Here is a 14,376-nt window from a genome sequence, read left to right on the forward strand (position 1 = left end):
GTTTTCCTCTTTTACAGAGTGCACCCACATGCATTTACTACATACTTTTACTATTTTCATCAGCATTTGAGTTGGCAAAGGCACTTTGGATTGGGCAGTATTTAATGGTATCAGTGAGAGCAACAAGGTGGGAGGTGTTTTGCTCAGGTCTCTGCAAACCTGCTCAAAGCTGGCTTGGGCAGCTTGGCCTTCACTGCAGCCCCAGGAGTCAGACCATGCCAGAGAAGGAAGGCTCTGAAAAAACGCAGGGTGGATGGACAAAGACAATGCAGATAAGTCTCACAGCCTAATGGCCATATGGGTGGCAGGATAGGGGTGGCAAGCAAACAAAACTCGATTGAAGTGAGCCTGAAGACCTACTCTACCAGAGGGAGCTCACTTCTTCTTCTCTGCACCTCATTTTTTCCACAAATGTTATGGTATAAAAATATCTCCATTGTTCCATTTTTTATCCTTTTTGTTCCATTAATTATACGAGCTATATGAAAGACTTGAAGGTCATCATAACACAGACAAGAACATTTTGGAAGACAGATATAATTACCTTGGCAAGGTAATACAAATAGTAATCAGCTTCAGTCACTCTTCTGAACTAACATTTTTTATTTACTGAAATAATTATAGGCTGAAATTAATTATTATTAACCCTATTCTTTCTGAATGTCTCTAAAATCCTGGGTTTTATTCTTCTGATTATATCCAATAATTTTACTTATGTCTTTACGAATTAAAGTTTCATCATTTCAATTTATGTCTCCACCCACGCCTAGAAGCTTGAGAAATGACACTTTTGAATTGAACACCTTTTTCGACTGTAACAACTTCCATGTGATGAAATTGGGAGGGCTACCGTCTCCTCTTCCTCATTCATAAAATCTAGTGAACAAAGCACTAAGCTTTCTGCTCCACAGTCTACTCCATCCCAGGATATACTGTACTCACCACTGAACCAATTAACTTTCCCTGCAGCAGCATCTGGAACTAACAGAAAAGAGGATTTTGCAACCCAAGGAAATGAGGGAAAAACTGTCAAGTCTGTAGTGAACTTGAAGATTAAAGCTGCTTCAAGATTACAAATAGAAATTGCTTAGAACATAACGTGCTGTACCCAAGAAATGAAGCATAACCTCAGAGTTCATGGACCGGTCATTCATTATAGTCATTAGGAAATAAAACTAGGTTGACTAAGGCACCTGCATCCATTTTACTTCTTCAGATTGTTCACTATTGGAGAAGTCTTATTTTTGTCTATTGCACCTGTATGTGAGTAACAGAAACTATGTACATATATGTATTGTTTTGTGTTCAGTAGATTGGTTGGCACCTATACCAAAACAGAAGCATAAGCACATATACATAAGGCTCAAATATTTATTTTCCCTCCTATTCTTTTCACCCCTACATGACTAGTCTTGAACAGAACCCAATCTCTGAAAAATTAACCAAGAAATTGTAATAATACATCAAAGAGAAGAAAGACAGCAAAATTAATTGCAGCAATTTCCTTTAACCACTATAACAACAAGACACTTTAACAGCTGTGTGGGAGGGTCATCATATGACAGAGCAAAGAAAAGCAAGTCACTGGAATGCAGCTGTCCATTCATATTCATTTTCTTGTCCAGGGAAATCTAGTAAGTTAGCAAGCAGCTCGTTTCCAGAAAACACATCATTCACTTAAGCCCCTTTTCTTGCACACTCTCCTTCAATGGATAACAAATCCAAGGCACCTTGCATCTGCAAAGCCTCTGGCACCTAAGGAAACTGCTTCATGTTGCATGGTCCAGGCTCAGGTGTGCATACAAAACATGGGTGTTGCACTTGGAGAACCACCACCTTGTACTGAAGCTCCTATACCACCTGCTGAGATACATGCTGACACTAGAGCTGGTTGAAAGCCCTCTGACAAAGCATTTGATATTGGAAAGTTACAGGTTGATGAGTATAAAACACTCTGGAGAACATGTCAGATTTCACAAAATGAATATAAACAAATAAAACCAGGCTGGTTTCTATCAGGGAACACAGAGTGTCCCTCTCAGATACCTCATCTTTCAGCTTTTCAGCACTCCACCAGGCACCTATTCCTACTCAGCACTGTGAAAAAGACCTAAACTTCCTGAAAATCTAGGACTCCTTTTTCCAAATTTGTCTTTTCATTTTAAACAGGTGACTAAAATATATGAAAACTTACTGAAGTCTACTCTTTGATATTGAATGTTTCATTTCACCTGAAAAAGTTATTATCAGTCAAAAAGTTTAAAAAATGTAATTTTGTATTATTGAAAATGATCCTTTTTTAATGTTTGGATCTGCCACAAAACGAAAAAATTAATTATTCACAAAACTCTGATGGAGACATATGGAAAATGAAAGTGACTTTAACTTCCCAGATATCTACTAGAAATACAACACAGGAGAGCAGAACCAGCCCCGGAGATTCCTGTAATGTGTAGGAGACAACTTCCTGACGCAGCTGGTGAGTGAACTGACCAGAGAAGGTGCCCTGATGGATCTCCTCTTTGTGAACAGAGCAGGACTGGTGGATGATGTGGCAGTTGGAGGACGACTAGGGCACAGCGATCATGAAATAATAGAGTTCTCTATTCTTAGAGAGGCCAGGAGAGGGGGAAGCAGGACTGACATCCTGGACTTCAGAAGGGCTGACTTTGTCTTGTTTAGGCACCTGCTTGACAGGATCCCCCGGGAGATGGTCCTGAAGTGTACAGGGGCCCAGGAAGGCTGGGCGCTCTTTAAGAAGGAATTGTTAATGGCTCAGGAGCAGGCGGTCCCCAGGTGCTGTAAGAGAAGCCGGCGACAGAGAAGACCACCCTGGCTGAACAGGGAGCTTTGCCTGCAACTCAGGGAGAAAAGGAGAGTTTACAGCGAAAAAGGAGAGTTTACATTCAATAACTTGAGCGTGTCCAAAGAAGGGCAACGAAGCTGGTGCAGGGTCTGGAGCACAGGTCGTACGAGGAGCGGCTGAGGGAACTGGGGGTGTTTAGTCTGGAGAAGAGGAGGCTGAGGGGAGACCTCATCGCCCTCTACAGCTCCCTGAAAGGAGGGTGCAGAGAGCTGGGGATGAGTCTCTTTAACCAAGTAACAAGCAATAGGACAAGAGGGAATGGCCTCAAGTTGCGCCAGGGAAGGTTTAGACTGGAGATTAGGAAGCATTTCTTTCCAGAAGGGGTTGTTAGGCGTTGGAATGGGCTGCCCAGGGAGGTGGTGGAGTCCCCATCCCTGGAGGTGTTCAAGAGTCGGGTTGACATAGCGCTGAGGGATCTGGTAGTAGTTGGGAACTGTCAGTGTTAGGTTAATGGTTGGACTGGGTGATCTTCAAGCTCCTTTCCAACCTAGTTGATTCTGTGATTCTGTAAAAGCTTTGGAACAGTGTACAAGCTCATACAAAGTATCTGGACGTATAACTCTATCTGTCATCTTTTGTCAGGACTGGAAAGTTGCATAGGATCCCATTACATTAAAAAAAAAATCATAGTAACATATTCTAATAAGTACAACAGCAGAAATTAAAGATTAGAAGAAAAATGTGTAACTTAATATTCAGCGAGTTTCCCCTGGAATTATAATTTGATATTTTTTCAAACTGGTAAAAAGCATTAGTTTTCATCTTTGTCATTTACAGAGAAAATCTGATTTTTTATCTTTTTTCTTTCACCTCTATAGCAAATGCAATTTTGACAGACTCTTCATGGATGAGAATGAAACCTTATCTTTGATCAGGAAATAGAGCTGCTTCACACAGTTCAGACATGGACTCAGAGACAATTTTATGAATAGCATCACCATACTGACCCTCAAGGCACAACTTGGTTCATATATAGAAGACTTTTCTAGGCTGAAGGCTCCTGTCCTCAGAGGTTGAACAATTGAGAAGCCCTGAGACAGCAAATATCATCTTACTGCTACCCAAATGATGTTACCCACATTTGATGATATCCAGAAGGTTCCTGGGTTCTTGTTATATATTTCTACAGTTCATGTATGTTTAAAAGCATCTACAAGCACACCTACATGTAGTCCTACCCTACCAACATCAGGTTTTATCTATCTGCTGAGAGACTCAGAAGCCAAGAGATACAGCATCAGGCTGGCAGCTTGCTAAGAAGGGGGAAACCAGCTCATCAGTATTACACTGAACTACTTCTGACATCCCATTATTGAATTATTTGAAATTAATTTCTGACAAGCTGGTTCCTCTGTCTCCCACCTACTTGAAATCAGCACTTAAAAGTTACTCCACAAATTACTTGGAAAGTAATAACAATTATTCACTGTCAGCTGAAGAAGAGCAGATCAGAATTCATCAGACTACAGTGATGGAGTTTTACCAAAATCTCTCAGAAGCCCAAGTACTGATAAAGAAGGTACAAAAAACCTCATCTGGAGTTTAAAGAAAAGAGCACTCTGACTGAACTGTCTGCTGAAATAAGACAGTAAGGGAAATGTATTTATGCTGCCTGGCAGTGTCTCATTCAAATGCCAGGATCTTTCTCGAACACTTGACTAGAAGTGGCCCCTTAAAAAAAAATAAAAATGCATGGAGGGAAACAAAGGTACAAAAATAAAGAGTTGAGCAACATAGGAAACATAATTGATTTCAAATAAATTATGTATTTTAAAATGCTGCATTATTGAAGACTTAGTTATAATTAGTTTTTCTTTAGACATACTTAGCAGTACCAAAGACCACTTCTCAGGATAGCTTTGCATAACACCTGGACAAAGTAGCATGTAAAACTTCTGCAAGATATAAGCCACATTTTTGGGAAGAGAGGTATAAAACAGGAGCATATGAGCATTATATGTATTAAAAAAAAAAAAAATCTTAAAATTAGGGTTTTTTTGTTTCACAGCAGGGATATTTAGTGTGCTTCACAGCTTTCCCATGCAGCAGATAAAGTCCTGAGATAGCACTTCAGGGATGGATACACTGTAGTACATTATAAGAGAGTTATACAAAACAAACACAGGCAGGCATTGGCATAGCCAGGAGCAAAACTGGCGATTCCCAGTGGTAAAGCACCATTCTTCCCAAAAGGCCCAGTGTAAAAGAACATAACCCTACATGTATACTCGGGGGGAGCCAATGATTCTCCGTAGCAGTATTTATATGAATACCGAGTAGGAAAAAAAAAATGAAGTCACAGGTAGCATTGATAAATAAGCTAGGTTTTCATGGCCAGCTCTTCTCTGTCAGCTGAGAACCTACCAATATATACTGCTTTTAAAATGTGTGAGACATTAACCCATTAATACCAGTGTTTAATTCCAGCATTGCTGAATAAAATATACTAGAGCTTTCCTTTTCCACAGACCTTGCAAAATCCCACCCTGCGGAAGAATAATAAAAATCAGCTGCTGATTCCAAAAAGTCAGCCACATGCTTCTGTTGCTTCAGGTCATTATTTACTACCTGTAAAGTGCAAACATGGTGCAAAGAATTTCCCAAAGAATCTGCTGCCTTCCTGAAAGACATAGACAAAACTTCTGAAAAATATGCGCTAGAATAATCAACCAATCACAAGCTAACTCAGCAAAAAGAAAGTCTCAGCGTTCCTCTATCTTCTGAATAGCACAGGTAAATGAACAGCCAGGCTTTGCCTCCTTGGGCTATAAAGTCTCTTGTACCCCAGGGATGGAAGTAAACTACAGACCCTCCATGAACTAGATTGTATCTTGAGTGAGGGGAAAATTACAATGCTTCCTCTGCCTTTTGACTCTCCACTCCCTCACAGCTCTGACATAACATTACAGAACATATTACAGAGCAAGCAGAAATATACAAAGTAGAAGCTGTACAACATCTACTTCAGAAAACAGAAGAAAGGCTGTAAATGGCACCAGTAACTACAAGATCTGTGCCTTTTGTACAGGAGAGACTGAAAAAGACCTCTCTGTTGAAGTAGAAATAAAGAGAAATTAAATTAGAAAAAGGTTTGAGTTAGAGCTGTATGTTACTATTGACAGTACAGATACACAAGTATTTCTTTCTAGCGCTCTCCTATTTATACTCGCCCGTTCATTCCCAGTATACTGTCACCCGCACATTTCAGCTGGCTCAGCTATTGCAGTGAATTGGACTAGAGAAGTCCAATTCACTGACCCAAGTCATAGCCAACAGAAAACACACATACAAAAACGTTTTATTTTTAACCCAGATCAATCCTGCTACTTGCACAGCTGCTCCAGCCCAGGGGGAAGCAGAAAGGTAGGAACTGCTCTAGCTGGCATTACAGCTGGAAGAAATACCTGTGAAACTACAACCCCAAAAGGTATGTCCTACAAACGTATGTGAAACTCACGTATTGCTACAAATACTACCTTTGTAGCAATCAAAGGAGATTTCTGAATTAGGTCAGACATGCAATACTACTATATTAATTTTTATTACTACAGCAATATTCTGATTTTAGCTTTATTCTGGTCAGTCATTTCTAATACGAAGAACATACCCAGTTAGAGGCTCTTCAATGTTTTAGTAAATACTTGGCTTACTTGTCAGCACCCTGTATAGCCACTTCATAATTTGCAGCCATGTTTTCTGAGGGACAGCAGCTGTTGCAGAAGATGCTTCATTATTAGACTATTGATAAGATTCAATATTGTCTGGAAATTTTTTAATCAACCTAATATGCCACATTCCCTATTTTTGTGAATCAAGTAAAATGAGATTTCTTGATTTTTAACTCTCTAAATCACCTCAGACACTCCAGAATGTAATTTAACAGAGAACACAACACATTTTTTCTAGAGTCTAAGTGAGATTTTGAACAGTACTTGTCCCCTTGTCTATATATTAACCTTGATTCTGGGTCTCATGACTTCCTACTGGATTAACTGACAAACTCCAAACCAAAAACCTCAAGCTGCAGAGACAAAAATCACAGAAATTTCTGCCACCATGCATTTTCTTTTTCTGAGGTCAGTCTGCTCACAGGGAATGCCAGATACCCAGGAGAACTGCTGGGTACCCCCAACATTCTGAGCAGTGTCCCTCTCAGGTGGAGAAAGGGAGCAGGACTCTGAGTTGAAGTCAAGATCTTGATTCCTTCCTCCCATTTTCAGAACTACTCTTTTCAAGAGGCTTAAGAAGCTTTAGATCTAGACCCAGAGTCTGCACTGATCTGCACTGGTAAATAACTCACTTCCATCTCCCTGCTTGAAGACCATGGTGGACAGCTATGTTTCTCAGAACTTTCCATAAGGAATACAGAAGACAGTATTTTTTTATGGCTACTCCTAGCTGACAATGACCTCCTGGAGGCACAAGGTAATCCCAGATTTCTCATTCCCCATTCCACTGTGGGATATGCTTTAACTTGCTTTCACTAGCTTAAATTCACAGCAGTCCACATCTAACACAGACAAAACAACATACTCTTTATACACATAGTTCATTTCCTGGAGAGATAATCAAAGAAAACAAATGAGCTGCGTAACAGATGTGTCATATAATGCACCACTGCGGTGATACAGACAGGATAAGAGTCTATCCAGAAGAATCTGCAATAAATCTTTCCTAATTATTTCTATGTATCTTAAAAACTCCTATATATCTAATGTGAGACTTTAGTGAATGACTCACTTGAACAGAAAACTAATACATACGATATTAAAATAACCTCTAAACTGGAATTACAGCTGATTGTGCTCAGAGATGTAGTACTGGAGAGAAACTAAAAGAAATGGGCTGAAGTTATTAAACATCAAGTAAAAAGGCCAATTTATGTGAATTATGTGAACAAGGAACAATGGATATGTGTGCATGCACATACATACCGCATCAGTGCTTTCCAACAATCGCATATTCTTTTTGTAAATTATTTTAAGAAATAAATAAATCAGGAGGGATCATTACTTACTGTTTACTTAGAGTGGAAATTAACGAGCGTTTCTTGGAAAGCTCCAGGGTTCAGCATAGCTGAAGACTCTAAGACAGATATGTTCATCCAAGAGTGTAAATTACTTATCAGCTAAAGAAAAATAGCGTGAAATATTTTCATGAAAGGATCATTTCTTTTAGAAATAAAATATTACAGTTTAAATATTTAATTTTCTTAAGCTTTGGCTAAAAGTATAAAAATTATTACTGTGGATGCTCATTTTTGCCTCTTTGTTTGCCAAGACAAATAGAATTTAATCTTCAAACATTTATTACCAAACAATCTTGTGTTAATAAATGTCCAATGAACTCCAATATGTAAGCAGTGCTTGCTAAAAGAATGTTATTTCCTTACCTGTTGGGTGTTATTTCTCATCTGTCACCTTATGACAAACAGATAAACAAGATTACATAGAGTAAGTCAGTTTTGGTTACTGAAGATATTTGTTCTTTGAGACAGCTTGCTGCGAAGCCCCAAAATTCAAAAAGTTGGAATTTAAATATTTCTTACTCTGGAAAGTTCTGAACTGAGTCAGACTTGTAATAGCACTTCAGGTCTTGATTTTAAAACCACTGTGTACATAAGAAACTCTACATATGTGGAGTAGTTCCATAATCTTAATCAATTTATTTGGATATGTACATACTTGTAGAAACAGAGATTTACAGGCTAAGTTTGTCTTTGGATTTAAATTTCAGCACATACTCTCTTCAGGGATATTTAGATGAAGAGATATATTTGAGGTTCACAGCTCAAAAGGTTGTTTTAAAGAATCACATAGAGAAGAACATAATTACTGTGCTGAGATAATAAATGGAAGGCTTTGGATGGCTGTATTAATTGCTTTTTGAACTATTCACTTCCACAAACACAGAACTAAGAGCTCTCTGGGAAAACAAAACTGTTAATGATTTATTGGACAAGTGTTATGAAGAATACTGTTAGCTATATTTCCTTTTTTTCTAAATAAACAAAACACTTTAACTGAAGAAAAGAAAAAAAAGTGAATTTTCACGGCACGTTACATACATTCACCTCTGATTTCACAGAAACTCATTTGCTTAAAAGAAAGGCACAGCCATTTTTTGGCTCTGTGCACAGAAAACAACTGCAGTTATGCGATGTAAGTAAAAGACAGTCGATTTCATCCTGTATTTTTTTATAAATTACTGCAGCTTTCCTAAATTCAAGGAGGCTAGACAGTTGGATAACATGCTTGATTCAATAGCTTTTGACAATCATCTCTCTATGCAAAGTAACTACCTCTGCAAATGAGAAGACAATATAGCATTCTCTATGAATTACTCTTAACATTGGATTTTTGTGATATTAGAAAGAATTACTGACATTTACCATGCTTCTGAATGAAGTATCATCTCACATATGAAGTAGAGATTTTAATTGTGGCCACAGAATGTTGCTAAAAAGAGATACAAGCAGATGCACTCACATAACAGCATCAACACCTAACTTGTTCTTCAGAATCTCTTTCTTCTGGACAAAGAAATAAAATCTGGAAAGCTACAGAATTACTTTAGGAGTTTGTAAAAAAACCCTGAACTAGTAAAAATGAAAAAAATAAAAAAGGAAATGTTGCAAGGATATACATCTGAGCTCACTCAAAGGTTCTCTAAAGAAAGATTCAAAGTGGTTCTCTAACTACTTTTCCTTTCCTAACTGTTTTCCTTGATAGAAAATTTATGCAGATGAAGCGACGCAGTTTGAGTATATTCTTGTAATCCCCACTGCCAGAAAATTCCTGGGAAAAGAGTGGGGCATGAAGCTCAAAGACTATGGCTTGGAAGAGGAAATAGGACAGGGATAGTGAGTAGACAACACCCCAAGGTTCTTGCTGTGGCAGTGGGAACAGGAAACAACCAGACCCTTGTGCTTCAAAGAGCCCCTCAACAAATTACTGTCCTCCAGCATGAGCCCTGGGAATGAGTAAGAGGCCCAGGACTGAGTCAGAGTAAGATCCAGATGCTTTTTATCATTTCTTTTTTGGTTGCAGATCTATTTGCTTTCTCTGTTTTCCCTCTATGAAGTCAGGGGAGCAGTCAGAGTATCACTTCAATAGATTAAACAGATAAGCAGATGGGTGGGTTTTTTAATAACATTTTACAAATCTCCACTGCAAGCCCATTAGTCAAGGGAGGAGAAGCTTTAAAGCAGGTATTTTGAAAGGTTTACTAAATATTATTACAGGAATTGCAAGCCATTCCTTTTTTTAAGTTGTGTAAATTATTGCCAGGAGGATCACTACATTTAGAATCGCTGTAAACTGTCCTGCACCTAAAGGGTTATGAATACACACCACTCTTGTATAACACTTCTTTTCTTCCATTGCAAGATGACTTTTTTTTTTTTTTTTCAAGGTTTGGTGTCACTGAAAACTGTGGCTATTGTTGGCCTCTTTACACACTGTTCCTAATTTAACAAACAGAGCAGTTTAGAAGGTCAAATAGGAAAACAATATCTTAAGAAAATAGTAACTTCTATGGCTTTGAAATAAAAAAATCAGAGCCAAAATGTTTATCTCCTCGGTTCATGAAGCCATAAAATAAGTACAGCACCGTGAATCACCTCAAAACTTCAAAGCTTGTATGCCCAGCGTACCATTTTAGGGCTATTAAGTTGTACAGCTACTGTACTTGTAGTAAATAGTTATACAAGATTGTAGCAGCAGTGCCAAAGATTTCACCCTTGAGACACAATTTCCTTAAAGCTACACTCTCTACCATGAGCTCACTGTATAAACTCGTAATGTTTCTTACCATCTCAAGAACTTCTGCACAAAAAAATTATTGACGATTACACTGAAAATACCAGCTTCCTTTGGAGAATACAGTACTCCAAATATAGATGTTAAATTATATACATAGTAAGTCAATAATGAAATACAATAAGTTAATTCCTTTGACATATCAGTATTTCTGTAGGAAAACAAAGTAATGGTTTTGCTAATTGCATCAGATACCATGATGAAAATTCACTAAACTCTAAAACCTCATTCTATGACACTGAAGGTAGTACTATATCCCCAAGATGTTATGTAAACCAAGAAGAAAAGAGAAAGGCATATCTTTCAGGAATATGTGATTCAGAAATGAGCAGAACATTTATTCATCTGTGCTGATGCCTTACCTGCATGTGATTTTTAGTGATTTGTCCCAATTAGATGGTAAAAGACTCAGTGTGTATGTAAAGTTTGCACCCACCTTCTGTGCAGCTGCTTGCTATTCCAGCTGTCTGGGATAATCAGAAGGCACCACTGGTGTCTTACAGAGGCCATCTGGGAGGACTTAAGCCAAAATTCCCGTTAGGCCATGGAAAAAAGCAAGTCCTGTGAGGCATCTGAATTTTTTGTATATGTCATAGGACAACTGTACAAGATTTTTGTTCATGTAATCTGGCAAACCCACTTGTATCAGTGGCCAAGGTTTCAAAGGAAATAAAAAAAGCTTTTATGCACTTGGCATCTCATGAATTGCATTGTCATGGGAGAATTTTGTTATGACCTCAGTTAACAATCATGTTGTACTTAAATACTGAAGATCATTTCTAAAGGTTATGCACAAGAAGCTGCCACAAATTCTCTTTTCCCACGTGACTTGTTAACTGGGGAAGACTGCAGAGTCAATTTAAGCAAGTCTGAAATAATGCTGAACAAGTTGCAATAAAGATTTAGACCTGTTCTCACCTTCTGAAGCAGGGCATGCCTGCAAAAATACCTCATTTTGGAGATTGTTCTCATCATGTCTTTTTAACAGATCTCTGCCTACATTATACTACACAGTCCATCATAAATTAATTCTCATTTCTCCTTTTTGTTGAAAAGATTTATTTCTATCCAAGACATCTTCTAATTTGCTGTTTCTTCTTCCATGCCATTTACATCATCAAAATGACTGGCTGACCGAAGCAATGCCTTTACTAGTTGCTTTGACACACTCCCTCTTCTTTAAAGCCTACACAGTAAAATAAACTCCAAACATGTCCCTGAAGGTCCTTACACGTATTTGTAAGCTGCATCTTCATTGTATTTCTTCTCTGGTAATATCAATTTATTCCTTCTTCAACAAATATGCTTTCAACCCAGCCACTTGTATTGACTTCACTCCTTGCTTTCTGTCAGCTAAGTGCCTGCATTAGCTAAATGAAACTGTGCAATTCTTCCACGGCTTGAGAGGTGTGCATAGGGGAGGCTGTTTCCTGCAGCTGCTTTTGGCTACTAGTAAAAGGCACATTCGCTTTTTAGAAAAAGATGGTTTTACTCTTGATTCTGAAGCTTGAAACCTTAGTAAATTAGATGAGAAAATAACTGAGTGGAATCCCACAATGCTGCTGCACAAAATACTTCACGTAACAGAAAAAAGTTATTCAGTTTCTCCGCTTTTGCATAAATATACAAAAATCCTCTCTAATTAAGCAGTATTACATAATTCCTAGTAATAGTGGAGCATTCAAAGGCAACATACTGTGGAGATGAAAATACAACTTATATTGCCAGACACATTTCTCTTAATGTACATTTATTGCCAGAACACTTCAGCAGAAGGAAACTTAGTCAAACAGTCCAAGCAAAGGCCCTAAATTTGAAAGGTAATCAGTACTTCTAAGATGTAATATCAGCAGCTAAGAACACACAACCTTTTCTAGGGACCAGATGAGAGATCCAAAAGATTTAAAAATCTTACTCTCAGAGGGCCTAATTTTAGAGGTAGGTAAACAACTGGGCCTGAATTCTTTTAAACCAACTTTCTAAAATACTTTAATTTCTGCTTTTGGTCATGCATACAATCCTTCAAGTCACAACACCAAGAACCAGCTAGGTGTCCAGCACTTTCAGAATCCCCAGACTATTCATATTGTATATCTTCTGCTTTAGGACTTTTCTTTGGTATAATTGTTTGTACAGTGCCTAATAGATCAAACTGTGACTGGGAAGGAACTTTTGGGGGCGTTTTTAACCAGAGTTCACTAGTTTTATATCAAACCTCACCTGTTAGAGTATTTATTAATGCAGATACATAGAGTCGATTTGGCTTAGTTTCTCCTTAGGAGCTATTTTGGCTGTTAACACGCATTTATTTAAATGCAAAATACCTTGGATATACACAAATACTTGATAACCTTACCCATTTAATTTTCAAATTTCAGAAGCTTGTGTCGGAAATAAAGGGTGTATTTGTAAACCAGGCAGTTTTTTGATCTTCACCATATGTAATCATCTTGTGACAAGCAGTTTTAGAGAGATTTTGCAATAAAAACCAGATCTTAGTTCCCTAACAGTGTTGTTTTGTATCTAAACACATTTTCATTAATTCCATTAACTATCAAAATCAAATGTCATAGAAGATGTTTCCAGTTAGACAACATAATGAATTTAGAATGTGGTATATTCATGTTAAATGTAAATTAATGGATTTTAATAGACCTAGACTATTATATCACTGAAATCGGTAGAAAAGTCATTTGAGTTTATCTGTTTTGATTGTGAACAGCTTTAACACGATGGACATACGTTCATTTTTCAAAAGTATTTTGTAAAGTCATGAATCAAATCATACCTAAATTAACAGAAAAACCCACCCTTCACTTGAACAGAGTGTGGATCAGGCCTTAACCACTGTGACTTTGTCAAGAATAAAATTCTCAGGTGATTTCTTATAAGATACGATGAGAAATGAAACACACACAGGTTCTCATTGATCATAGCTGGAGCCCACAAAGTGACATGTGAAAAGTGGTAAAAAGGGAACCCATGAGGACTGGAAAAGACTCAGATTTTATGGGTTATTGATTTACCAGGAAGAGTCTTGCCAAGTTTAAATGAAGGAAAACAGAAAAATGGCATAACCTAGGTATAATGTTGAGGTAATGCACTATGTGAGTGAGAGCTGTGGTAGTGCTCTCTAACATGCCTTCATAAAGCAGCTACATCATTTTAATAAAATAAATGGCTACAGTAAAAATTTAAGAGATCAGAATCCCAGTGAATTATAAAATAAAAATTGACATGTATGCCGTTATTTTTACCAAGCTAAAAGTACAGCATGTGCAATAAATTTCTAATAAACATTTAAGTTAACTTATGAAAAGTAGTCTTGTGGACTGAAATTTTAAAAGATTAGGACCTTTAATTAGAAAACTACTCTCTCATTTCATTGATATAATTTAATTAAACCCCACAAATGAATGTGTAACCTATGTTCAACCAAAAATGTTACATACTTCCCACAATTCTGCAACTCCCTTACAGAAAAGAGGGGTCATAGTTTAGCAACTATGATGCATCAAAATGATAAAGGTAAAAACTTCTAGTTCCAGTAGGAAAAAATTTTCATCAAAAAATGTTATTCTGGCTCTTGTTTTAAACCCAAAACTCATGGAAGAGCTGTAATTTATGTCAAAAATATAACCTGGAAATTAAATAAACAATGCTAATACTTACGGGCTCAGTAGCGATGCT

The 14,376-nt window shown here is 37.5% G+C and overlaps 1 protein-coding gene across 1 annotated transcript in view; it reads right to left on the reverse strand.

Annotated features, from left to right (window-relative positions):
* ESR1 (estrogen receptor 1) overlaps window positions 1-14,376 on the reverse strand; it is a 163,476-nt gene that overhangs the window by 40,314 nt on the left and 108,786 nt on the right.

Source organism: Athene noctua, chromosome 1 (assembly GCF_965140245.1).
Source record: "Athene noctua chromosome 1, bAthNoc1.hap1.1, whole genome shotgun sequence".
NCBI lineage: Eukaryota > Metazoa > Chordata > Aves > Strigiformes > Strigidae > Athene > Athene noctua.